The sequence below is a fragment of the Callithrix jacchus genome, chromosome 1, assembly GCF_049354715.1.
Source record: "Callithrix jacchus isolate 240 chromosome 1, calJac240_pri, whole genome shotgun sequence".
In the NCBI taxonomy this organism is placed as follows: Eukaryota; Metazoa; Chordata; class Mammalia; order Primates; family Cebidae; genus Callithrix; species Callithrix jacchus.
The window spans coordinates 136,163,904-136,189,745 of NC_133502.1; the positions used below are offsets into that span (position 1 = coordinate 136,163,904).

A 25,842-nucleotide genomic window follows, 5' to 3' on the forward strand; every position below is an offset into this window, starting at 1 on the left:
GATGTCTAACACATCCCTCAGAGGTAACCTTTCTGTAACTAAGCCTGTGCGTCCTCCTATATTATCATTGTCTAATTCAAGAATCTGGACTCATTCTAATCTCCTCCCCCTTCTTCCTGTCCAACATTTTATTGCAAAGTTGTATCAATTTACCACCCAGATATTTCTCAAATTTATTAGTTACTCTCATTTTTTTCTGCTACTGCTTTAGTTTAGGTCCTAATTACTATGCTTATGTACAATTACAATATTCTATTGCCAATTTGTCTTTAGTTATCTCTTTTTATTTTATTTTATTACCATTATTTTTTAGATGGAGTCTTGCTCTGTCACCCAGGCTATAATGCAGTGGCATGACTTCTGCTCACTACAACCTCTGCCTCCGTGGTTCAAGTGATTCTTGTGTCTCAGCCTCCTTAGTAGCTGGGAATATAGACATGCACCACCACGTCTAGCTAATTTTTGTATTTTTAGTATTGAAAGGGCTTTGCCATGTTAGCCAGGCTGGTCTTGAACTCCTGGCATTATGTGATCTGCCCACCTTTACCTCCCAAAGTGCTGGGATTACATTCATGAGCCACCATGCCCGGCCTGTTTATCTCTTTACAATCTATTTTCCATAAGAGGAATCTCCCTAAAATATAATTTTCAATATATTAACACCCTGCTTCATTGGGTTCCCCAAAATCCTTAGTTAAAACCAAAGTTCTTTTGCAAACTCTTTGAAAACATTCTCTTTAACCCTGAGTTTCTAGGCTCATTGTCTGCCAGTTGCATAAGAACTCTTTATTAACCTAACTCCAGCCATTTTCCAAACGTATTAGTTGATGTTAAAATTTTTTTTTCCCTGATCTTTCAGATGTTGGTAAGATGGTAGCAGGAAAAGACAATATAGAGTATATTACGTGAGACAAAAATCTGATGGGAGTATTGGGTAGGTCCACCATCAGGCAGGCACCCAAGATTTTATAAGTGTGAAAGTTGTCAGAATCAAAACCCTGACAAACAGAGCCAGGGAAGGCCATGAAAAGAGAGTTATCCAGCTTGTATACTAAATAACAAAAAAAGATTCTGCAAAACCCACAAATTTGCCCAAAAGCCATTGCAACCTTACACAAAAAAATACTTCTTCAAGGATATCTGCTCAACGATTGCCTGTCAAACTTTGGACTGGTATCACCCTTGTTATTAATCTTTGTAAAGGATAATTATTTCAAAACAATTGTGTAATCACCATTCTTTCTTGTTAAAAGTTTTATCTTTCTTTACCTCCTGAAATATGCACACAATTTATTATGGGAAGTATATTTGTATTGCAATGATCTATTTCTAAAATAAACATATTTTCTTTTGAATAGGCTCTCTAATATTTAAGATGACAAGGATGTGGGAATCTTTTTGTAGTAGGGAGATAAGGTATAGGGGTGAGGACTGATAAAGGTGTAATGTTTCTTCCTGGCCAATGTAAAGACAGGGGAAAAATAGATTCAGCTCTCTGAAAATGCCAACTCTTTTTAATATATAGCTGAAGTTGAGTATTGAAATTTGTTTTATTTTTTTTGAATCTAATTTGCCCACACATGACTTTCAACTCCTGTTAACACTGCTTTATGCTGATCAACATTGCTATCTTTCAAGAGAACATTATCCTTCAGCCACATAAGACCTTAAAGGCAATCTGCCCAGATAGTGCAGTCATTTGCAACTAGATGAGCTAATGAGTCTTTTAGAAAGAGATTGTAAATGACTAATGTGCGTTAGGAGGGTCTATCAGATAATGCCAACTTTTCTGAATCTCCTTTAATTGACTATGATTGACAAGTACATTAATAACTTTTATGTCAAGGGCTTATGTCTTTTCCATTCTGTCACAAGTCGTAAACAGTTTCATGCTGAGTATGATAAAAATGAAACTTTCTTGATTACAGGAAATACTTTCAATCTCTAAAAAATTCAGAAATCTTTTATTCCAGATATTTGTATTTGGTATATCAATGTATTGTTTCACACATTTAAGAAATCTGTAACTTTGCTCTCTGCAGAAAAAAAGGGATAAAATAGTTAAAACAGTAAAACAATGAAAGCAAGACAATAAAGAGTTCCATTTATTTTGAATTCAATTTAAAGTTTATAGCATGATATTGTATGTCTTAATCTAAAATTGCTTCAACTTCCTCAATTTTGTATAAAGGGTGATTCGATTTCAGATTAATTCAGATTGCCTTGGTAATACAGCTATTGTCTGCTGAATAAATCCATCATTATAACAATGCTGTCCATTTAAATTGCAATGCTCTCTGTTTTTTGATATCCTGAGGTTTGATGCTTGTTTCATTTTGCTAAAAAAATTATACTATGGCTTTATAATCAATTTCTTTAAAAAAAATCATGTCAAAATCAAGATAATGATACTCATCAATACTGGCCTTTAGTTTTTGTTTTAAAAAATTGTTTTTCAAGATCAGTCACAAAAATACATAAAGAAAAATTATATACTTGTCACCTACAAATTCCTGGGAGACATTTCCTGCAATTAAGAAAGAGATTAACAGGATATATATAATAAAAGTGTCTTTTTAGATGTCCTAACAGTCTTACAGTTATTAGGCAATCACAATCAACTGGAATAACAGCATGCCACTTTTTCTTTAAAATTCTTACTAGTAATCTCAAACATGGAATTGTCATACCATCCAATGCTAAAAAGGGCTCTTGATGTAACACTCTATTATATGACTTATTTCTTTTTCTGATTCCATTTTGTGGCTGTGCCATAGTTAAGATGTAGACAAAGAGATTGGGAGAGTTGAGAAGCAGCAATATAAACGTTAAGCAATGTAATGAATGTTGATGCATACAAAAACTAGAAATCCATTTTTATAATTGCATAAAATCATAATATTTAAATTATAAATATTTTCATATACATATTGATTGGGAGTCAAAATATGCTTGGTGAGAACTCTATTCATATTGCTTTGGAAAGAAGCAACTGTATCTAAACTAAATTGTTTAATAAATACATGTGTTCTTGAGTCATAAGGGTATTAAATATAAGGTCATTTTTTTAAAAAGTAGTCTGCAATATAGTCATATTCTTTAAAAGGTGTTTCTTACTGTTAAGCTTATCTGATTACTTTATAATTCATTCTGATAAAAATGAAATATCTGACCTAGTTAGGAGATGTATTGATAAAATAAAGCTCAATGTAAAATACACATACAAAAACGTTATTTTTTATAAGAAAAAAGGGACAGCTAGATTTTATTTTGTTAGAGAAATTAAAAAGAGCTATGTTCTAGTAGCTAATTAAAAGGTACTAAAATAGAGTCATATTAGAGAAAATAAGTATTTTGTTCTACAAAGATGGCAAAGGGGGAAAGCAAGGAAATCAATATTAGTAAGATGAAAATAATATTGAGATATAAAGGGAAATTTATTTTGTAGGTCAATACCCTTAACTATTCACAAATTTTCACAATCATTTTCTATTATTAACTTCCAAGTGCAAACTCAAAGAAGTCATTAGGAAACTAATTTTTCACCACCTGAAAAGAATGCTATTGAAGGCAATCTTATGATCATCCCTTTTTTCTAAGTTAGTAATCAGAAAAAAAGACCATACATAAAAAGTTGAAAGAAAAATACTTTGAAAAAGGTGTTGTGGTGTCTTGTGATCACAGTCCTGTGAAGTCCATGATTTGAGTGGGAACAGAAGGTCACCAAGAAATTGTAGTGGTGATGTTAAAGATATTCCTGACTCAAGTGAATACAATGGTTTCGCTTAAATCATTTAATTTTTACCATGCAAATAACCATCTGAAGAGGGCAGGCAAACATATCATTGACATTTAAAGGACAATAAAACTGAAGCCCAGAAAGTTAAGCTGTTTGTGGAAAGTCACATGCAACCTAACTACATTAGAATGATAAATTCTCCACTGCTTAGAAAACCAATACTTTTCCTGGTTGATCTGATTTTCTTAATTTGTAAAATTTTGATAACAGTTAGCATTAAAAGTTATCAAGGATATTAATGAAATAATGCACATATGGGGCTTGAAATATTATCTGACATGTGGAAAATATTGACATTATTATTATTATACATGATCAGTCACAGTTGAACAAATTGTATTAGTCAGCTTGAGCTGGTATAACAAAATATCACAGACTGGATGGCTTAAACAAAAATTTATTTTCTTATATTCCCGGAGGTTGTAAGCCCAACCAACATCAAGGGAACAGCGGGATTGGTTTCTGGTGAGGCCTCTCTGGCTTGCAGATGACTGCTTTCTCTCTGTATCCTCAGATGGCTTTTTCTCTGCAAGCATATACTCCTGGGGTCTCTTCTTCTTATAGGACACCAGCAGTATTGGAATAACAGTATTGTCTTTATTGATCTCATTTAATCTTAATTACCTTCTTAAAGACACTGCCTCTAAATAAAGTCACATTGCGGTGCTAGAACTTCAACATATGGATTTGGGGAACCATAATCTACCCTCTAATCCCCCAAAATTCATGTCCTGTGGCATCCAAAATTCATTCACCCCATCTCAATAGTCTCAAAAGCCTTAACCCATCCCAGTATCAACTTCAAGTGGAAAGTGTATCTAAGTACCATCAATGTCACGTACAGTGAGACTTGAGAGGCATCATTCAAACAAAGGCATAATTCTTCTCCTGCTATAAACCCCAGAAGGTATGTGCTTCCAAAATAAAAATGGTAGGACAGACATAGGTTAGTCAGACATTACTGATCTAAGAGGGAGAAACTGGAATAAAGAAAGGGATGACAATACTTAAAAAGGCAAATTCCATTATAACTTAAGTTCCAGAGAATAATTCTGTTTGGCTGGATGCTCTGCTTTCCAGTCCCAATAGGGTGGCAGTCTCACTTTCTAGGCCTATAGGTGCAGGAGTCCCACCCACTCAGCCATGGGTGGCAGCCTTTCCCCTAACGCAATGAGCAAGGGCAGCCTCATCCTCTGAAACCAAGGAGGTGGTCCTATCCCCTGAAACTTGGTAGAAGACAGCCTTGTGCCCTTGCATCTGTGGGCTCTGGGCCTGTGGTGTCTGTGGCAGACCTGCTAATCTCTGAATTACTGTTTGGGTCATTTTTCTTTGTTTTTATTTTTTCACTTTTATTTTAAGTTCAGGGGTGCAAAGGCAGGTTTGTTACAGAGGTAAATTTGTGTCATGGGGGTTTATTGTACAGATTACTGCATCACCCAAATAATAAGCCTAGTACCCAACAAGTTATGTTTCCTGATCCTCTCCCTTCTCTCTCCCTCCACACTCTAAAAGATCCCAGTATGTGTTGTTCCCCTCTATGTATTTATGGGTTCTCATCATTTAGCTCCCAATTACAAGTGAGAATAGTTAGATTATGGTTTTCTGTTCCTGTGTTAAAGGATAAGGCACATTTGCAGCCAGATAGCCAGATATCTCTATTGTTCCATTCTGTGGAATTTCAGAAGTCCAACAGCCTTTCTTCACTGGTCCCATCTTTGTTCATTTTAGCCCAGTGGCAGGATCTCTGCTAAAGTCATCCATTTCTTATTCCTGACCGCTGCTAAGATGGCTAACTACATTCATGGGTAACCTCTTCATGGAGTGATTGTCCAATCACATTCTTGGTGTTCTCTGCAGAACATGCTGTTTCACTTTTTAACAATATGTATAGGCTTAGAATTTTTGAAATATTTTAAATTCTATTTCCTTTTTGCTTAACACTTCTTTCTTCAATTCATCTCAATCCTTTCACATTTTACTATGAGTATTACAGTATATACTATATATAGTCATGCACATCATAAGGATATTTTCATCCCATGATGGACCACATGTATAATAGTGGTCCCACAATATTATAATGGAGCTAAAAACATTCCTATCGCTTAGTGACAACATACCATCAACTTGGCACAAAGTGTTATCTTTTTCTATGTTTAGATACACGAATACCATTGCATTACAACTGCCTACAGTATTTGGTACAGTAACATGTTGTACAGGTTTGTAGTCTAGGAGCAATAGGCTATATTATATAGGTATAGACTATGCCATCTAGATTTGTGTAAATATACTCTAGGCTGTTTGCACAATGATAAAATCATCTAACAATGTGTTTCTCAGAATGTATCCCTGTCTTCAAGTGACATACAACCACACTGAAACACATATTATGCTGTTTCTCACATCTATTATTTTTGTCTATTGTGTTTTCCTGGAATATGTAATGTTAAGAAATAAGACCTCTCATGCAGAAATTGAACTAACAAGTAGACACTCTTCAATAGCAGGGCAACATGCTCTGTCATATTTATGGAAGGGCAACTTATATTTCAGTTTAATACATTTTACTTTCTTTTATTACTTTCCTGCACTTATCTTATTTCTGCAAATTCTATCTGTGTAGCTTTATCCCTTTTATAGCTCCCTGGGAACACATATAGTGCAAGAATGACTGTGGAGGTGAATGAGGAGGAGTGCCTTATGTTCTGCAGTTAGAAGGCCACTTAAGACTCTAAGAGTGCTGACAACAGTGAAGAAGTGACAAAGAAGAACACTCGCTCCTCTACTAGGACCTCACTCAAAACCTACTATTCCATCTACACTTGAGGTTGGAGTCATTGCTCACTAACTGCTTTCCCCAGACCTCTACCTCCTGTTATAAAGCCTTCATTTTCCAGACATGCAAAATAACTTCCTATTTCTGTTTATGCCACTTTCTTCCATACCCTTCAGCTGCCACACTTTTTCATATACTTGACCATGGGTTTAAAGCTACCCTAAAATCCTAAAAAATACTCATTCTTCTAGACCCAGATTAAATGGCATATATATATAAAATATTTCCTAACATCTCTGGAAGATGTGATCATCCCTTTTATACTTTCACAGAATTATAATTATGATACTATGATTACTTATTGGTTTAAAGGATTGTTTCTTCCACTTAGATGCAAGGTCTTGAGAGCAGAGGCACTATCTTACTAACTTATCTATCTCTAAGGTAACACCGTAACTAGAATATAGAAGGTACTTAATAGGGCAGAGGGACTATCTTACTGATTTATCTCTCTCCAAGGTAAACACAGTATCTGGAATATAGAAGGCACTTAATAGGCCAGGCGCGGTGGCTCACGCCTGTAATCCCAGCACTTTGGGAGGCCGAGGCGGGTGGATCATGAGGTTAAGAGATTGAGACCATCCTGGTCAACATGGTGAAACCCCTTCTCTACTAAAAAATACAAAATTTAGCTGGGCATGGTGGCATGCACCTGTAGTCCCAGCTACTTGGAAGGCTGAGGCAGGAGAATTACTTGAACCCAGGAGGCGGAGATTGCAGTGAGCCGAGATTGCACCACCGCTCTCCAACCTGGCGCCTGGAGACAGAGCAAGACTCTGTCTCAAAAAAAAAAAGAAGGTACTTAATAAATGTGCATGAGATGAATGAATGAATGACTGCAGTGCATTTCTATCCCACCTTCTGAATTCCTTCTGAGCCAAAAGGAGGTGTTCACCTTTATTCAGACCTGTCGGCCTCTATTACCCATTCTAGATTTAAAAGTAGAATAAATCTTGAGAGAATTAAGTTCTCTTTATTAGTGGGGCCCAGCATTGCCGGTGACTATGTTTAATTTATCAATACTAACAAAACTAATTAATATTTTATTCTGCATGAAAAGATAAATATAATTATAAAAATAATTATGAAGCACTCTGTTACATTTTATAATTTCTACATTGCCTTGCATCAGCCCCCAACTTTAGTCATCCTCTTCTCCTGAATACAATTATTGATTACTGCTGTTCCCAGAACTTACATGTTGCTGGGTAGCGACAAGTTAGATGCTCACCAAGCCTATGTCTTTTCCTCTTGGACATGCAGGTAGGCTATGATTGCCTGTCTCTGTTACTCTTTCAGGTGATTTCTACCCAATGGAAGGTAAGTAAAATTATGGTACCCGACTCCTCAGCCTGGCCTACAAAAATGTCTACGTCTTTTCCTTATATCTTTTTCCCTTCTCTCAGCTTAGAAAGTTAATCAGGGTGATCTTGGAAGCCACATTTTGAAAATAGCAAGCTCTGAGAAGAAGGAAGATGCTCTTGGACTCTATACTTGAATGAGAGTTGCCCATGTACCCCATTTTTTTTACTTTAAATGACAAAGAACTATAATTCTATTGTGCTTGAGCTATTATACACCTTGAGGTTTATTTGTTACAGAATCTAATATTATATTAACAAACAGAATTGTTTTAATTTGGTTCACGACAAGACAATAAGACTATAGTGGCTAATAAAATCAGGTATAACAAATACTAAAACTTTGTATGTATGTACGTGTAAGAAATAGAAATGGAGAAGGTAGCTATGTGAAACCCCAACTAGTGACCCCCATAACTATGAAGGATTGCTGACAGGACTTTCATTACTGCAGATTGCCCCTATTTAATAGGCAGCTCTCATGCAGCCTGTGCTCCTGCTGTTTGCAAAACTTACTTTGAATATACAATGCCAATTACAGAGATTGAACACATCAAGATTTTGACATATGTCTACAGAGTTATGCAATTAATTTTATTTATGTACTTTCTGCTTTAAATGCCTGAAAATTGTCTAATATATCTTAAAAGGAACACTTATATCTTCACCCCAATCTCATTGTTTCTCTCTACAGAAAAAGAAAGGAAAAGTGAAAGGGAAGAAGGGAGGAGAGGAGGAAGAGATAAATGAAGCAAGGAAGGAATCCAGCTGAAATAAAATAAGCTGACTCAGTAATAGAGTTTTCAGCAAGGGGTATGAAATGATAAAGTTCTCTAAAATGTTCTGTAGTCATTTATTAGCTACAGAAAGCTACAGAAAAACGTAGCCAGAAAAGGCTGAGAGGCCTGACACTTCTCTTGATTCTAGGACAGCAAAGCATTTATTAGTATCTAGATATGCATATTTAATTATGCTGCAATAACAATTTTACTGTCATTCCTCAAAGTTGAGAGGAAACAAACTATACCCTATTCCTTTCTCAATGATCCTGTGACATAGTTTGAGGCAGCATATAATGATAGTACCATGAGTATCACCTTGGCATTTACATGCTAATGATACTATGCAATCAAATTATATAATATTGTGTGATCAGCCCCTTTTGCAACTAGAGAAATAAGCATACATATTATAATGAAATTGTTCTCACTTCTCAAGAAAGATCTTTAAATCTTGAGGTTTTGCTTTTTACATTAGAATAAATCCTCCACTCACTTATTCATGCATTTAATACATATCTTTTCAAAGCTATTATATGTATTGAAGAACTATTTTTACACTTCCATACCTTTTTAAAGTTAACATCAAAAGCAAATTTTGTGTGTATAATTTTAAAGAATATAATTTTGGGTTACTATATATTTTATTTGTACTTTAAGTATATGTTCCTTAAAACTTTGGTATATAGATATTTTAATCTTTCATCTTATTAGGGGAAATCCAAAAGAAGGTGAGGATGGATGGAGAAAAGCTTGATCAAGTGATGAACAACAGGAAGATAAAGACAGTAGCATTGTTATAATTTTAATACCCGAAAGAAATAAGGTACTCCCTCCTTATTTCTTCCTTAAGCTCCCTTGTTTAACTCTCTTGGGACTGTCCCCATAGAAGCTTCGTTTTATTACTGACTCTTCCCTTTTTTAAACCTCAGCAAGGCTTTTATCCCCCAGGACAGCATACCCTGTGAAGTAAGGGCAACAATGAGAACCACGTCTTTGTATTGTAAAGTAAAAGAGGAGCTACTGTGAAAGGAAAAATAGAAAAGCAGAATTGGTAGACCATAATTGGAATATTATTCGATCAACTTTTAGGAAAGACTGTACAGGAAACCTGAAAATTTGGAAGGTGCCTTCTTGAAAACTTAATTTGTATTATCATCTCCAACACCAAGTTATAAAGCTATATAAAAGTATAACTTGGTGGTAGAGATGACATATAACTGAGAAGCAAGTGCTCAGAAGTGAGGAGAGTAAGTGATGGGGGTGCCACGTGGGTGTACCAAGCTGTAAATGGCATTAGATTACAGATACACCAAAAACCAAATAACTCTGCAACCAGAATGGTTGACTCCATGAGCCATGACATCAGAAGTACCTGGGTGTGAATCCCTGTCCCTTCTTTGCCACTAACTAGCTGTAACATTTTAGAAAATTTGTTGTATCTGTCTGAGTTTGTCTCCTTATCTTTCCAATTTCAGCTGAAGTAGGATGCTCAGGAAGCATTTTCTAATCTTTGCCATTTCTCTCCTTCCAGTAAAATTGAACATTTTTCTTATTTGCTCCTTGTTCTTTGAAGTTTTATGCTATTACTGTATACTTATAAGCATTTTTGGGAGGGTTTTCTGGTTTTGCTTTTGTATTTTTACACTTATCTTATTGGTCATCTCTATGAGAGAGTGAGCAACTGGGGGGCTTGTTGATATATCTCTCCCTTGCCTAAAATTATAGGTGACACAAAAGAAATGCTAAGTAAATGTTTGTTGAGTTGATGACAAAAAGGTGGTCATTATATTTATCTAAGAGGTTTATGGGAATTAAGTGAGACACTGTGTGTTGAACATTAAGTTGAAAGTGCCAGCATGTATGCTTAGGGATAGGAGATGCATCAAAGGAGTGACAGAATGCCAAAATACAGCAATTGTAGTAAGCAACCAGCCATAAGATATATTAAGACATACAATAAACTTGCATTCTGCTAGTCAGAAGAGGCCAAAGTGTAATATTAAGGGATGAGGTAAAGATACAATCTCAGGCTGGGTCCCAGAATGCTAGTATCATAGTCAAAACAGTCATTTTAGTAAGGAGCATTTTTTTTTGTAGGAGAATTGCCACTTAAAGATAACTGAAGACTCCATTATAGAGCAGGAGAACACTGCATCCATAAGACATCAAAGCATTCTTTGACTACTACAGGAATTAAATATAGATCTAAAATCTTCTCTAAAATAAAGATTCAAGGAGGTATACTAAAGATGAAAAAAAAATGTATCTTCATGCAAAATGAGGATAGATTGAGTGAGGGATTGAGGGAAGGGCAGGAGACAATGTAGAATAACTTGTAGATTATATAGATTGGATGCTGTTATCTAAGGAGAAGCTTTAAGACATCCCCTTATTGTTTTATTTGCATAGTCTGATGTGTTTTTTAAAGTTTATGCTGAATGCTGTTAAGAAGTGCAAGGACTCTGAAGTTCATCTCAGGGTTTATTATTACTACTGTCTTTTGTTTACTGTCTTCACACTGCACATGCCTGAAGGATAAGCGTGTAGCAAAACAAATTGAAAAAAGTAACCAATGAGTGCATTGCTCTATAATGGATGGACGAAAAGGATAACAGAGCCGGTGATGGATCAGTGGAGAAGATGGTGAGGAGAATAGCATAAGGAATAAGATATGCAAGATGAGATGCTTCTACAGTGTATGTGTATAATATCTAGGTAACCACAGTAGCATTCTTTATTTTAGGGCCCAGTATATCCTGTCAAGCTAAGATTAACTTCCTAAAGGAGTCACAGTGTGCTAAACATTCATAAGTAACACATTCATGAAGACTTCATGACTTCATTAGGACACATATTCTGCCCTGTATAGTGGCTTAATAGCAACAGCTAAACAAGTAGAGTTTATTCATCTTACACATAACATTCAGCACAGAAGGAGTCCTGGACTGTTTTGCTCTATAAATTAAGGCATTAAGCTAGACTCCTATGTTGTTCTTCTACCATTTCTAGACAGTTATCTTTATCTGTGTGATACAAGCTAGCTCACCAGGACATCTCACTCCATGTCTAATTTCAAGTTAGTCAAGGAAGAAGGAGAAGCAGACATTCTGATTCTTCAAGATATGGCCTAGGAATGGTATACACTGTTTTAGGTAACATCACATTGCCAGAACTTAGACATAAAGCCAAACCTAGGTATAGACGAGGCTGGACATATCTCTATCTATCTATCTATCTATCTATCTATCTATCTATCATCTATCTATGTTTTTGTTTTTAAAAGAGGTTATTGACTAGCTACTGAACAAAGCTTAATCATTGATAATTGATTTAAATGAAAGATGACATACAGTCAAAAGTTTGGTGAAAATCAATGAGCACACTTGTAGAAAACAAGAATGTGCAGAAGATACCTGAAACATTTTTTTCAAAAAATATTTTCCTGAGAAAGTTGACAAAGCAGATGAAATAGGGCTACTCTACTGATGTGTTACAAAGTCTAACTCATCAGGTAAAGATGAATTAAGTGTTCAGCAGCTTAAACAAAACAAATATAGGCTGGTTGTTCCAATATGTGCTTATACTGGTGGCTGCCATAAAACAAAACCTTTCATTATTAGAAAATTAAATTACCCTAGGATTAGGAAGCAGCTGGACCAATTGCCTGCTGTCATGGTACCAAGACTGGCCCTATCATTTTCTAACCTCATAACTTAACAAGCCAGTACCTTCTATAAATCTATTCAAAATTATCCGTAAAATGAGGATACAAAATACTAAACACAGTTAGAATGAGGATTTGATAAACTAATATATATGAAAGCAACTGGTTATTAAAAGGTTTTTGATAAACATTAGAAAAATCAGAAACCCTGTTATTAACTTGACCAGCATGTTTTAATTTTACAGTTGTTCTATCAACTTTTTATAAGTACATGGAATCAAATTCTTTACAGAGTTACTCTACTAACTAATAAGTGTAGAGAACTATTATTAAATTGTGTCTCATTCTTAGCTATCTCTCTTAACAGTTACATAATAAAATTGTTCAATTTGATCAACAAAATTTCCAAATTAGACTGTAAAACTTTAATCTTCAAGGTGGAAAATAGCAGTTAGTGGGGTATACCAGAATTGCTCTGGCTTTGAATAGAATCATGTTTAAAATGTAAATTCTTAGTACTTAACTCATCTTATTGAAGCAGAATCCCCCAAATAGCATCTGCTACCCTATGTGTTTAATATGCTTTCCAGGTAGTTGTAAACACTTTAAATCTTGAGAACTGTTAGCCTAGAGAAGTAAATATAAAAAAGCGTCATGATAAAGTAACATTGTCATACAGGTGATATAAACAAACCTAAGGTAAAGAGCTATTACTTCCGGCCTGGTAATAAATGAATAAAATGCTTATTTTTCTGATAAGGTACTTCTGATCAAGATGAGGCTTCCTTTCACCTTCTCTCCACCAACCTCGTGAGTCACACCAATCTTCTGAACCAATTCTGTCCTTATTCTGGACGATTCTGTGAAGTTCCTCATGGATATTTGGGGGATTTGCATGTTATCAAACCTATCAGCAGATCTAGATATATAGCTAATATGTAAGCTCACCAGCAATGTTCTAAGCAGTAGGTGATTTACCCATATGCTTTGTAATCTTTACAATGTAAGCAATCTGAACATTATGAACCTCATTATAATGAGAATTCTGAGGCTAAACGATGTTAAGTAAGTTGATCACTATCTCAAAGTAGGTAAGACAGAAGCAAATACAGGGTTATTACAGAGAAAAAGCAGACAGAAATATGCTCCTACACAGAGAGAATTCTATTTTTAAGAAACTTTAAAAATCAATCCAAAGCTAGACATCAAGTGGGAATTTGGAAATGTTTACTTAGGAGCTTCTGTAACTTTTTTTTTAAGATTGTTGAACTAAAATGTAATATAGCATAGGAGGGATATGGACATTTATGCAAGTATTCTCAGAATGGAAATTAATCAAAAATAGCTTTAGTAAAGAATTGCCCAGATTCCCTTCCCTTGGTGCTTTGAAATAAGCCTATGCCTACTGGTGTTGGAGATTCTAGCCTAATATCTTCCATGCATTCACTAATTTTATAGGCTTTTTCCTACAAAAAAGTGAAAACACACATTGAAACCTGGAGATAATTGAAGACTGCTTCTCTGAATCTCACACTGAAAGTTGACTTTTCTTCCCCAACTTCCCCCCGTCATTTCATGACATAGAAAATAAAACTGTAATCTTCAGCAGCAGACATGATATCTGCTCCCACAGAAATGGTGCTGACTATTACCAATACAGAAGCAAAGCAATAGGCATGACTACCACAGAGAGACTGCTTTACAGCCTTCCAAGGCATTACTGTTGAATAACCCAAGCAAATCTGACTCACAGACACAGAATATGTATGTGGTTTATGATCACCAGGATAGACTTGTTTGACATTTTTCAGGTAGGCTAGCTAAAGCAACTAATTCCAATGGTACTTCTGAGTCTCAAAAACAAAAGAACCTGTGTTCTGTGTTTTATAAACTAAAAAAAAAATTCCTAATATGTACTGGAATTCTAAAGGTTTCAACCAGAAATCTGAAATTTCCTCTAATGAATGTCTTCTGTGTTAAAAAATGTATATATTTGAGCTTGAATTTCCATAATGTTGAATGGAGGGAGTATTAAGATAAACATTTTATAAATTACAAAACCTCTTGAACAGTGCTATAACAAAATGATGGCTTATACTATACAAGTTTTTGCATCATAAGGTCTTAGATATGGGTTTTATTTTTGAATATTGTGTTCCAGATAGAATGGTAGGTAATTTGCATATATTATCTCTTATTTCAATGGAGTCTTCCAACAATCTCATGGCACAAGTAACAGAGAGGAAAATTAGACCTTTAAAGTTACTTGCTCAACATAACGTACTGATTAACCATAAGGAAAAGATTAATCCTAGTTCCATTAAATCATGTAATTTGTTATAATAGAGGTATTTGTACAGAGAAAGCCTGTAGATTTTTATTTTATAGCAAAGATAAGTGAGAAAATCACATCACATATTTTCCTATGTCCGTATTTCTGTAACCTTGAATTTCTCTAAAACGCCATAATCTATGTAACTAGTCAATGACTTACAATGACAACTAAAAAATGACTCTTCAAAAGTACTCAAACATAAAGGAAATTTTGTGACTTTGATTTTTCTATTGGAGGGAAGACAATTATGACTCTTTTCTAAATGATAGGTTAAAACTTAAAAATCTTGCCAACAACCTGTTAATTTTGTCTCCTTACCTATCACAAATCCTAGAGGCAGCATGGCAGTGATAGAGTAGATTTTACAGTCAAATCATTCCTGAGCCATTTGCTAGTTTCATGAATTTGGATGAGGTTTTAATTTCTCTGAACTTCTGCATCTTGACTCTGTGGAGAATAATACTTACTTCTCGAGGCTATTATGATAACTTATTGACTAACATAAATAATGTACATACAAAAAGTAGGAAATGAAAGCAAATTTGAGTATATATATATACTCACACACACACACATATATATATGGAAATTCTCATTCCATTCTTAAAGGGACAAATATTACGAATCACTTACTCTTACAACATGAAGCAATTTCAACATGGATGCTCCAACTTCATTTGGGATATCTCACATATAAGGATCCTATATCTTGAAACCATCTCCAGTGGATTTCCTAGATGAAATAAAACAGAAACTCTTGGGAACATGGAACATAAAAACCTAGCTTCTTTTGATAGCGCTCATCTAAAATTCCACATCATATTTCATCTTTCTGGTTTTGCCCTAATTATTAAAAAACAATGTGTACTTCCAATCCAATTTGACGTACCCATCCTTGATGACACTATTGCTTGCACTTTCAGGTAATGCATTTTATATGTGTTTTCATAAATCAATGTGTATTCCTAAATATATATTAGAAAATAATTAGAGTATAATAAAACTTCCATATCAAATGGGTATTTTTTATTTTTAGTGCTTCTCCAATTGTAATGCCAATGTAAATCACCTGGGGATTTTAATAAAATGCAGATTCTGATTCAGCAGGTCGGGGCTGAGGCCTCGGATTTTGCATTTCTGACAGGTTCCTAAGTCATGCCAGCCTCTCCAGCTCCTGGATCACACTTTGAGAAGACATTAAAGAGTGTGAAGGTCAAGGGTAGTGGCACATGCCTGTAATCAAAATTATTATTATTTTTTCAATTAAAAGAAAGAAAGAAAAAAAGGAGTGAAGGAGAGGAAGAAAGAGGAAGAAAAGGAGGGAGAGAAAACAGAAATGTAGCTTTATTCTAAAAATGGGTATTAATAATGGCCGATCAATATTTTGTGTATTTAAGGTGGAGAATGTATATTTTGTGTATTTAAAATGGAGAGCTATATAAATATTTATTGAGTTTACTTGTTCCGGATCTGAGTTCAAGTCCTGGATATCCTTATTAATTTTCTGTCTCATTGAGTCTAAATCTCTTTATGAGTCTTATGTATCTGGGTGTTAGGATCATTAGCTCTTATTGTTGCATTGATCCTTTTACCACTATATCTTTGTTGCTTTGAAATCTATTTTATCAGATGCGAGAAATGCAACTCCTGCTTTTGATTTATTTATTTATTTTTGCTCTCTATTTGATTGGTAAATCTTTCTCCATCCCTTTGTTTTAAGTCTTTGTGTATCTTTGGATGTGAAATGGGTATTTTCATTTAACCTGTTATAAAATAAATAAACTAAATATCAGAAACAGCATACAGATGATGAAAGAAAGAAGGAGAGCAATCAAATTATAGTTAGTGTGTTAAAGAAAGAAGCCATTTGAATATACAGCTTTTCTCATTTTTTGAGATGCTTTTGGATGTCTTTCTAAAAGTTGAATGAATAAAAATCATAATACAATATTGAAACACACTTATCTATTTACATTAATCAAATTAGTATAAAATTTATTACCTGTACCTATATATTCTAGTCTTGACAATTTTAATGAAGCCTCATTTAGAAATTTGCCAAGTATTTTTCTGTTGCAAAATTTGAGCAATTTTCTGACAATATTCTTAGATGCCTCTCTCTCTCACACACACATACATATACGCACATTCACATACCCACACCACTTAAAAGTCAAATTTATTGCAAGAAATTACACTGCATACATAAAATACCACAAAATCACATTTATTCACCAGCCTAGGTCTATACCTTCTAATAGCTATTTTGGTTTCATTACAATAGAATATCCTATAAAATAATTAAATAAATGTTGGTTACGCAAATCACAGTATTGAAAACACTGAAACCTGATTGTGTAAAACATCTCACGCTCAAGGAGACATGTCATAGTGATAAATTTAAATTAGTTGCTTTAAAATGAATTCTGTTGCTTCACTCTCTTAGTACCTTCCTGAATTTCCATTTCTACTAATACAGTAATTACAATGGTACTAGATGGCAGAAGTGGATCTCTCTTCCTAAAAATTAGATTTGCAAAAGAGTCCACTGAGCCCATTAAATGATATTGACATATCAAGTCCTCTTATCAGTTCACTGCAGGTACAGACTTTGAACAAAGAAGGTTGCTCCTATTTCCCCTTCAACAGAAGCTGAGTAAGAAATTTGTATTTGTAAATATCGTCTTTTAGCCCTAAACCTAAATCAGTGTTTAGAGGGAAATTTATAGCACTAAATGACCACAGAATTCAGGAAAGATCTAAAATCGACATCCCAATATCACAATTAAAAGAACTAGAGAAGCAAGAGCAAACAAATTCAAAAGCTAGTAGAAGACAAGAAATAACTAAGATTAGAGCAGAACTAAAGAAGATAGGGACATAAAAAACCCTTCAAAAAATCAGTGAATCCAGGACCATTTTTGAAAAGCCTTTTCAAAAGGCTGGGTTTTTGAAAAGGCTAACAAAATAGATAGACTGTTAGCCAGACTAATAAAGAAGAAAAGAAAGAAGAATCAAATAGACACAATAAAAAATGATAAAGCAATATCACCACTGATCAAACAAAAATAAAACTACCATCAGAGAATACTATAAACACCTCTACGCAGATAAACTAGAAAATCTAGAAGAAATGAATATACTCCTGGACACATATACCCTCCCAAGACTAAACCAGGAAGAAGTCGAACACCTGAATAGATCAATAACAGCTTCTGAAATTGAGGCACTAATTAATAGCCTACCAACCAGAAAAAGCCCTGGACCAAGTAGATTCATATCCAAATTCTACCAGGGGCACAAAGAGGAGCTGGTACCATTCCTTCTGAAACTATTCCAAACAATAGAAAAAGAGGGACCCCTCCCTCACTTATTTTATGAGGCCAGCATAATCCTGATACCAAAACATGGCAGAAACACAAAAAAAGTAAAGAGAAAATTTCAGGCCAATATCCCTCATGAACATCGATGTGAAAATCCTTAATAAAATACTGGCAAACTGAATCCAGCAGCACATCAGAAAGCTTATCTACCACGATCAAGTAAGCTTCATTCTTGGGATGCAAGGCTGGTTCAACATATGCAATTCAATAATCCATCACATAAACAGAACCAATGACAAAAAACACATAATTATCTCAATAGAGGCAGAAAAGTCCTTTGATAAAATTCAACACCCTTCATGCTAAAAACACTCAATAAACTAGGTACTGACAGAACATATCTCAAAATAATAAGAGCTATTTATGACAAATCCACAGCCAATATCATACTAAATGGGCAAAACCTGAAAGCATTCCCTTTGAAAACTGGTACAAGACAAGGATGCCCTCTCTCACCACTCCTATTCAATATAGTATTGGAAGTTCTGGCCAGGGCAATCAGGCAGGAGAAAGTGCATTCAAACAGGAAGAAAGGAAGTCAAGTTGTCTCTGTTTGCTGATGACATGATTGTATATTTAGAAAACCCCATTGTATGAGCCCAAAATCTCCTAAAGCTGATAATAAACTTCAGCAAAGTCTCAGGATAAAAAATGAATGTGTAAAAGTCACAAGCATTCCTATATACTAATAATAGAGAGCCAATCATGAGTGAACTTCCAGTCACAATTCCTACAAAGAGAATTAAATACCTAGGAATACAACTTACAAGGGATGTGAAGGACCTCTTCAAGGAGAACTACAAACCACTGCTCAAGGAAATAAGAGAGGACACAAACAAATGGAAAAACATACCATGGTCATGAATAGGAAGAATCAATATTGTGAAAATGGCCATACTGCCTAAAGTAATTTATAGATTCAATGCTATCCCCATCAAGCTACCATTGACTTTCTTCACAAAATTAGAAAAACTACTTTCAATTTTATATGGAACCAAAAAAGAGCCCATATAGCCAAGACAATCCAAAGCAAAAAGAACAAAGCTGGAGGCATCACGGTACCTGATTTCAAACTATACTACAAGGCTACAGTAATCAAAGCAGCATGGTGCTGGTACCAAAACAGATATATAGACCAAAGGAACAGAGCAGAGGCCTCATAAATAATACCACACATCTACAACCATTTGATCTCTGACAAACCTGACAAAAACAAGCAATAGGGAAAGGATTCCCTATTTAATAAATGGTGTTAGGAAAACTGTCTAGCCATATGCAGAAAACTGAAACTGAACCACTTCCTTACATCTTAAAAAAAAAATTTTTTTGAGATGCAGTTTTGCTCTTGCACCCAGGCTGGAGTGCAGTGTTGCCATCTTGGCTCACTGCAAGCTCTGCTTCCCGGGTTCAAGTGATTCTCATGCCTCAGCCTCCCAATTAGCTGGGATTACAGGTGCCCACAACCATGCCTGGCTAATTTTGTATATGTTTAGTAAAGACAGGATTTCATTATCTTGGGCAGGCTGGTCTCGAACTCCTAACCTCAGGTGATCCTCCTGCCTTGTCCTTCCAAAGAGCTTGAATTACAGGTGTCAGCCACCACACCTGGCCAACCTCATACAAAAATTAACTCAAGGTGGATTAAAGACTAAAATGTAAGACCTAAAACCAAATTTATGTTTCTGTATCTGCTTTGAGAATTTGGGTTTGGGACTCTGCACACCACTTTCTATTGCCAGCTGGCTTCCTCTTAGATTCTGCAATGGCAGGGAGAGGGCTGGAGACAGGCCAAGGGGGTGAAAAAAGGGAGAAAGGGGCTTATTATTTTCTGTTCTCTTGCTGTCAGCAGTGTTTAGCATCCTGCACCCTGTCAGTGGCAGTCATTTCTGTCTACAGATTTTTCAAGTCCTTCCAGAACCAGCTTATTCTGACCTGAGAAAGGCACCAGCCCCAGGTGGCTTGCATCTTCTCCTGAGGAGTCTGAGTTCCCTGAGTCCTCTCCTTTGAGCTCCTAAGATACGAACACCGGCTGCGTAACAACAGTTCTGAAAAGTGTGTTACAGAGATCTACAGGGTCTCTTTTTCAAGGTCCCTGTGCGCCATCTTTTCATTTTGTCCCCAAGCCCTAAAGGTGGAGCTGTTTCCCGAAACTGCTATCTCTGTATAACCTGAGAGGCCTCTTTTTCCTCTTCCAGTTCTCCAACAAATATTTAATCCATTCTTTATATTATAATTTCCTTGTAAAAACAAGTATGGGGAAAAGGATATGAAGACACTTCTCAAAAGAAGATATTTACATGGCGAAACACATGAAAAAAGCTCAACATCACTGTTCATTAGAGAAATGCAAATGCAAACCACAATGAGATACCATCTCACACCAGTCAGAATGGAGACTATTAAAAAGTTAAGAGACAATAGGTGCTAGTGAGGCTGTGGAGAAATAGGAACTCTTTGACACTACTGGTGAGAATGTCAATTAGTTCAACCACTGTGGAATACAGAATGGTGATTCCTCAAAGATCTAGAACCAGAAATACCATCTGACCTAGCAATCCCATTACTGTTTACATACCCAAAGAAATATAAATCATTCTACTATAGAGACACATGCACACTTATGTTTATTATAGCACCATTTACAATAGCACAGTCATTGAAACAACCCAAATGCCCACTACTGATAAACTGGATAAAGAAAATTTGATACATATATAACACAGAATACTATGCAGCCATAAAAAGGAATGAGATCATGTCCTTTGCAGGGACATGGATGTAGCTAGAAGCCATCATCCTCAGCAAACTAACACAGGAACAGAAAACCAAACACCACGTGTTCTAACTCATAAGTGAGAGTTGAACAATGAGAATATATAGACACAGAGAGGGGAACAACACACACCAGGGCCTACTGGGGGTGCGGGATGAGGGAAGGGAACTTAGAGGGCGGGTCAATAGGTACAGCAAACCACCAAGGCACATATATACCTATGTAACAAATCTGCATGTTCTGCGCATGTGTCCTGGAACTTAAAGTAAAATTCTGGATCTTGCTATAGAATTTTTATTTTACTTTTTTGTTAGCAGTAGGAAGAAAAAGAAGAGGGAGAGTGAAGAATCTAATATTCATTGAGGTACTTTCCATTTATTTTATTATTTATCCTCCAAAAAATCCTATGAAACACATATGGTTGTTACAAGGATTTACATTAATAAAGATAATTTTTACTGAGTTCTTGTCATGTAGTATTACATATATAGGATGTCTATCTATGATTCCATGTAATAGTCATAAAGTTTCTGAAAATGCAGTATATTACATATATTTCATGCATACACAATTGCGATTGAGATTAATTTACATATCATATTTTAGACAATTTTGTAAGTGCTTAGAACTGTGATGTAAACACAGTCCATTTGAGTCCCAGGCCAAGCTCTTTTCTTTACCTACTACTGTGAGGGGAAATTTCTTCCTCCCTCCCTCCTACATGCCAATTTGCTTAATGCTCAAGATTTGGGTACACTTTTTAAAGTAATAATTAATGTCTTCCTCAAGACACTAAGGGTCTCTATCATTAGTTCTTAAATACATTTGTCAGGGAAGTGTTGGGCTATATTGCAGGCCATAGAGACCATACATTAGGTGGCAGCAGAGATAGACAGTCAGTGGCCATTTGCTACAGGAAAGAAACAAAGATGGCAGGAGAACCAAAGCCTCATCTGCTATTATCTCACCACCACTTAATTTTTAGATCAAAGAGCACAGAAGATATTTTCTTTTGGAAATATCAGAAAATTAATGCAGGATCGCAGGAATTACATACAACTCCCCATGCAATGCAATGCCAAATTTCAAAAAGTACAAAGGGATGCACATGAAAGTTGGCAGAATTAGGAGGCTTTACCTTGAAGAAACAGAATGAAAATGATCTGCCTGAAGTAAACATTAATGTTCTACTTTATGGGTATGTTCCTCCTTTTAGTTCAGCATTCCCTAGATTCTCTTAAACTTTATGATTTTTGTTTAATTATTACGTATCTCTTACAGGTGAGACTTTACAATTCCAGGTGGCAGTAATAAAGTCCAAACTTACGGATGTCTCAGTATTTCCAATCTGTGGAATATAGATTTTGAATATATACAAGTTCAGTGGCTTCCATTTTCAAAACGTGAAATATGTATTCATGGTTTTGTTTATATCACTTTATATGACAACACCTAGACCATCATAAAAGATGGTTGAGAAAATAAAATCTACCTACTTTTAACATTTAGTGGAAAAATGCATTCATAGATCACTTTGCCCTAGAATTTCCTCTAATCATTAAAATAAGATAAGAATAATTTATTAAGTACTTTTTATATTCTCGGCAATGCACTAAATTACTTATAGCACCTGAATGCTTATCATAAGCCTATGAGGTTAGTGCTGTTATCATGTCCATTTTATACTGATACTCAAAGTAGTTAAACTTTTTCAACATCACACTGCTTTTAATGGCAGATCTTGTGGTCAGATCTAGGTTTGTCTGATTCCAAAGTCTAAATTAATAATGATGCTCCTTCATTGCTAATTGTTTCTTTATTCAATACAATCACAGTAGCCAACAGATGACCATCAATTAAGGCTCATGTCATAGACTCTGTCTGAATGCTCTTCATGATTAACTGGATGAATGTAATCTTGGACTGGATCCTGGGAGCAACAGCTGTATGTAAGCATTGTAATGATATTGACCTCAGCAGGCAGAATGTAAAGCTAAGGAAAAACCAGAGACAATGCCTCATGGTGACCCTGCAATGATGAATCAAACTATTAACAAAATATTTAATAAGAAGATCTAGGCAAAAGACAACATGTGAATTCAGGCAATAGGAGCAAAGGGTAATACAATAATGGCAAAGCAAGTTTCAGATGGCAGCAGAGTTAGTCTAAAAAGATCCCATGAGGTACTGAAAAGAGGGGTGATGACACTTTTTATAGAATGCCTACAGCCTCACCAGTCTAAGGAGAATGTTTTAAAACATACCAAGTTGGTTCTGACAGGATATACAGCCCTCCAGAAATCAGCATCTCCCCTCCTTTACAGTACGGTGAGTCCCAACATCATATTATGCACCTATGCTTTACTTCTCAGGCAGGTTAAACTGCTGCAAGATACACTGCAAATAATAAGAAGGGAGAGAAGAGGAGGGAAAGGGAGAAAAAAGGAAGGGAAGGGAGAGAAGAGGAGGAAAAGGGAGAAGAAAGGAAGGGAAGGGAGAGAGGAGGAAAGAAGTGTTGCGTTGAAGAGAGAAACCGAGAGAAAGAGAGGTTGGCCATGGCAACTATATCCAAGGAAGGAGCCTCAATCAAAGATGATGCCAAAATCTCAGAGGATCCACTATTAATAACCAGTAATAGGATGATGAGATCAAAACTAACAACGTGCCGAGGGAAAGAGCAGGGACTGGTATACAGGACAATGTTCAACAGGATCATTCAGATGACTTTGTGGTAGAACATGGTGGAACACAATCAGTGGAGAAATCTGTGGTTTAGCTTGATGGATTTCACCACCTAATACCCAGTGCATTTGTGAGTGTCCATTACCCTATATATACTGCTCATGTTTGCCAGACGTTTGTGGAATCTTCTTAAGTCACCAAGGGCTGCTGAGTTGGTTTGTTGTACAGGTTTTGAAATCACTGGATTGAAAATGAGAAATAAACCCATGAGACTGAGGGGTAGGGATAGTGCTGAAAGAAAACATAGAAATAGTCTCAACATTAGAAGACAGGAGGAAGAAAACAAAATTATTTCTGGAAAATTATCATAGTTTATTGTCTCTTGAGAACAATAAGGTAGATAGAATAATTGGGAAAGGCTGAGGTAAAAAAGACGTAGATCAGAGGTTAGGTCTAAATACATTATAATAACCCAGGTGAGGTCTAGATACATTATAATAACCCAAATAATGAAGTTTCATGAGAATAGAAGAATAGGGGTAAATTAAAGGAAGATGTGGACAAAAGATGAGGAAAAACAGATGTAAGTATAGAATTGCCAGCAAGCAAAAATGATTCAAGAAGCAAGGAATTAAATTCATATTCTCCTCCAAGGCCCTAGCTTTCTCCTTTCTCTCTCTCTCCTCTCTCTCTCAGACACACACACACACACACACACACACACACACACACAGAGAGAGAGAGAGAGAGAGAGAGAGAGAGAGAGAGAGAGAAACAATGAATCCCAGGATTCAGAACTTACTCTACCAGCCCAGTTCTAGCTAATACTGATAATACTGAACAGTCGCAAACAAATTACTGTGACTATTTACAAATGGCTACTGCTTCCAGGCAATTTTCAAGGCCTGGAAGAGAGTATAAATGTCATCTAGACATAGTGAAACATAAAAGATATTTTGGATGTTAGAGACTTTTAATATATAACAACTCTAAAAGCTGCAATTATGTGGTGGCAATAACTGTGTGGGTAAATATAGTGTACATCTCAAAGATAATAAAAGAAATGGTCCTCATAGGGTAGTTTTAATGCTAAATTCTGTGTTTGTAACAATTGCATTTTAAATCTTTAATGCTGCTGTTAAGATTTTCAGCATAAGTCCATAAGATTTTCACACTATTCAGACTCAAAAGTAACAAATATTCTTAGAGCAAAAAAGTACATAGAAATTCTACTTTAGTGAATCTATTCTTGATATGTGTAGGATTTTGACTAAAAGCATTTTAATTATACTTTTAATTTAGAAAGATAGCTCCCAAGAAAGTTCCATTCCCTGCCCAAGAACAGATAGCAAATAATTAGAACAGCACTTTGAAAGGCCAATGCACAAGGATCGCTTGAAGCCTGGTTTTCAAGACTAGCCTGACCAACATAGCAAGATTCTGTCTCTACAAAACACAGGAGAATTAGCCAGGCATGTCAGTGCACAAATGCAGTTCCAGCTACTGGGGAGGCTGAGGCAGGACAATCACTGGAGCCTAGGAGTCTGAGGTTACAGTAAGCTATGTTGGCATCACTGCCATTTACTCCTATCCCTCTATTCCCATGTAACTTCATTATTTGAGTTATTATAATGTATGTAGAGCTCACCTCTGATCTATGCCTTTTTTACCTCAGCCAATTTCTTTCCCAATTAGTCTATCTATACCTTATTGTTCTCAAGAGACAATAAACAATGTAGTATTCCAGAAATAATTTTGTTTCCTTTTTTAGAGACCTTGTCTCAAAAAACAAAACAAAACAAAATTATCTCTGTGTGCCTCTGTGTATTATAGAAAAAAGTTATGGAAGTATCACAAAATGTTATTATCTGTGCTCATTTGTGAGTGGTAAGAAATATGTATAATTGTCACTTTAAAATATTTTGATATTATTTAATTTTTTTGTCATCATGGGCACATATTTCATTTATATGTGGAAAAAATTATTTCTAAAAATATGCAGATATAACTTATAAGCATGTTACAAAATTCACTTCTATGATCAGTCTCCAAAAATATTTTTATATAAATTTAATGGTGGCTGAATCATCAGAACAGTCCAAATTCTATAAAACGTTGAAAAAAATTCATATGATTTTATTAATTCATTCATCATTTATTCATTCACTCAAGACACCTTTATTTAAATTTCAACAAAATATTAAATTATTTTTTATTCACTACA

General features: G+C 35.3%; 1 protein-coding gene across 10 annotated transcripts in view; it reads right to left on the reverse strand.

Moving 5' to 3' along the window:
- Positions 1–25,842, reverse strand: part of LINGO2 (leucine rich repeat and Ig domain containing 2) — a 1,279,451-nt gene that overhangs the window by 1,016,245 nt on the left and 237,364 nt on the right. For all 10 annotated transcript variants that reach the window (XR_013534666.1, XM_078370450.1, XM_078370421.1 and 7 more), the window contains one exon: positions 15,414–15,513. The gene's annotated coding sequence lies outside the window, so the exon portion shown is untranslated. The remainder of the gene's footprint in view (positions 1–15,413; positions 15,514–25,842) is intronic.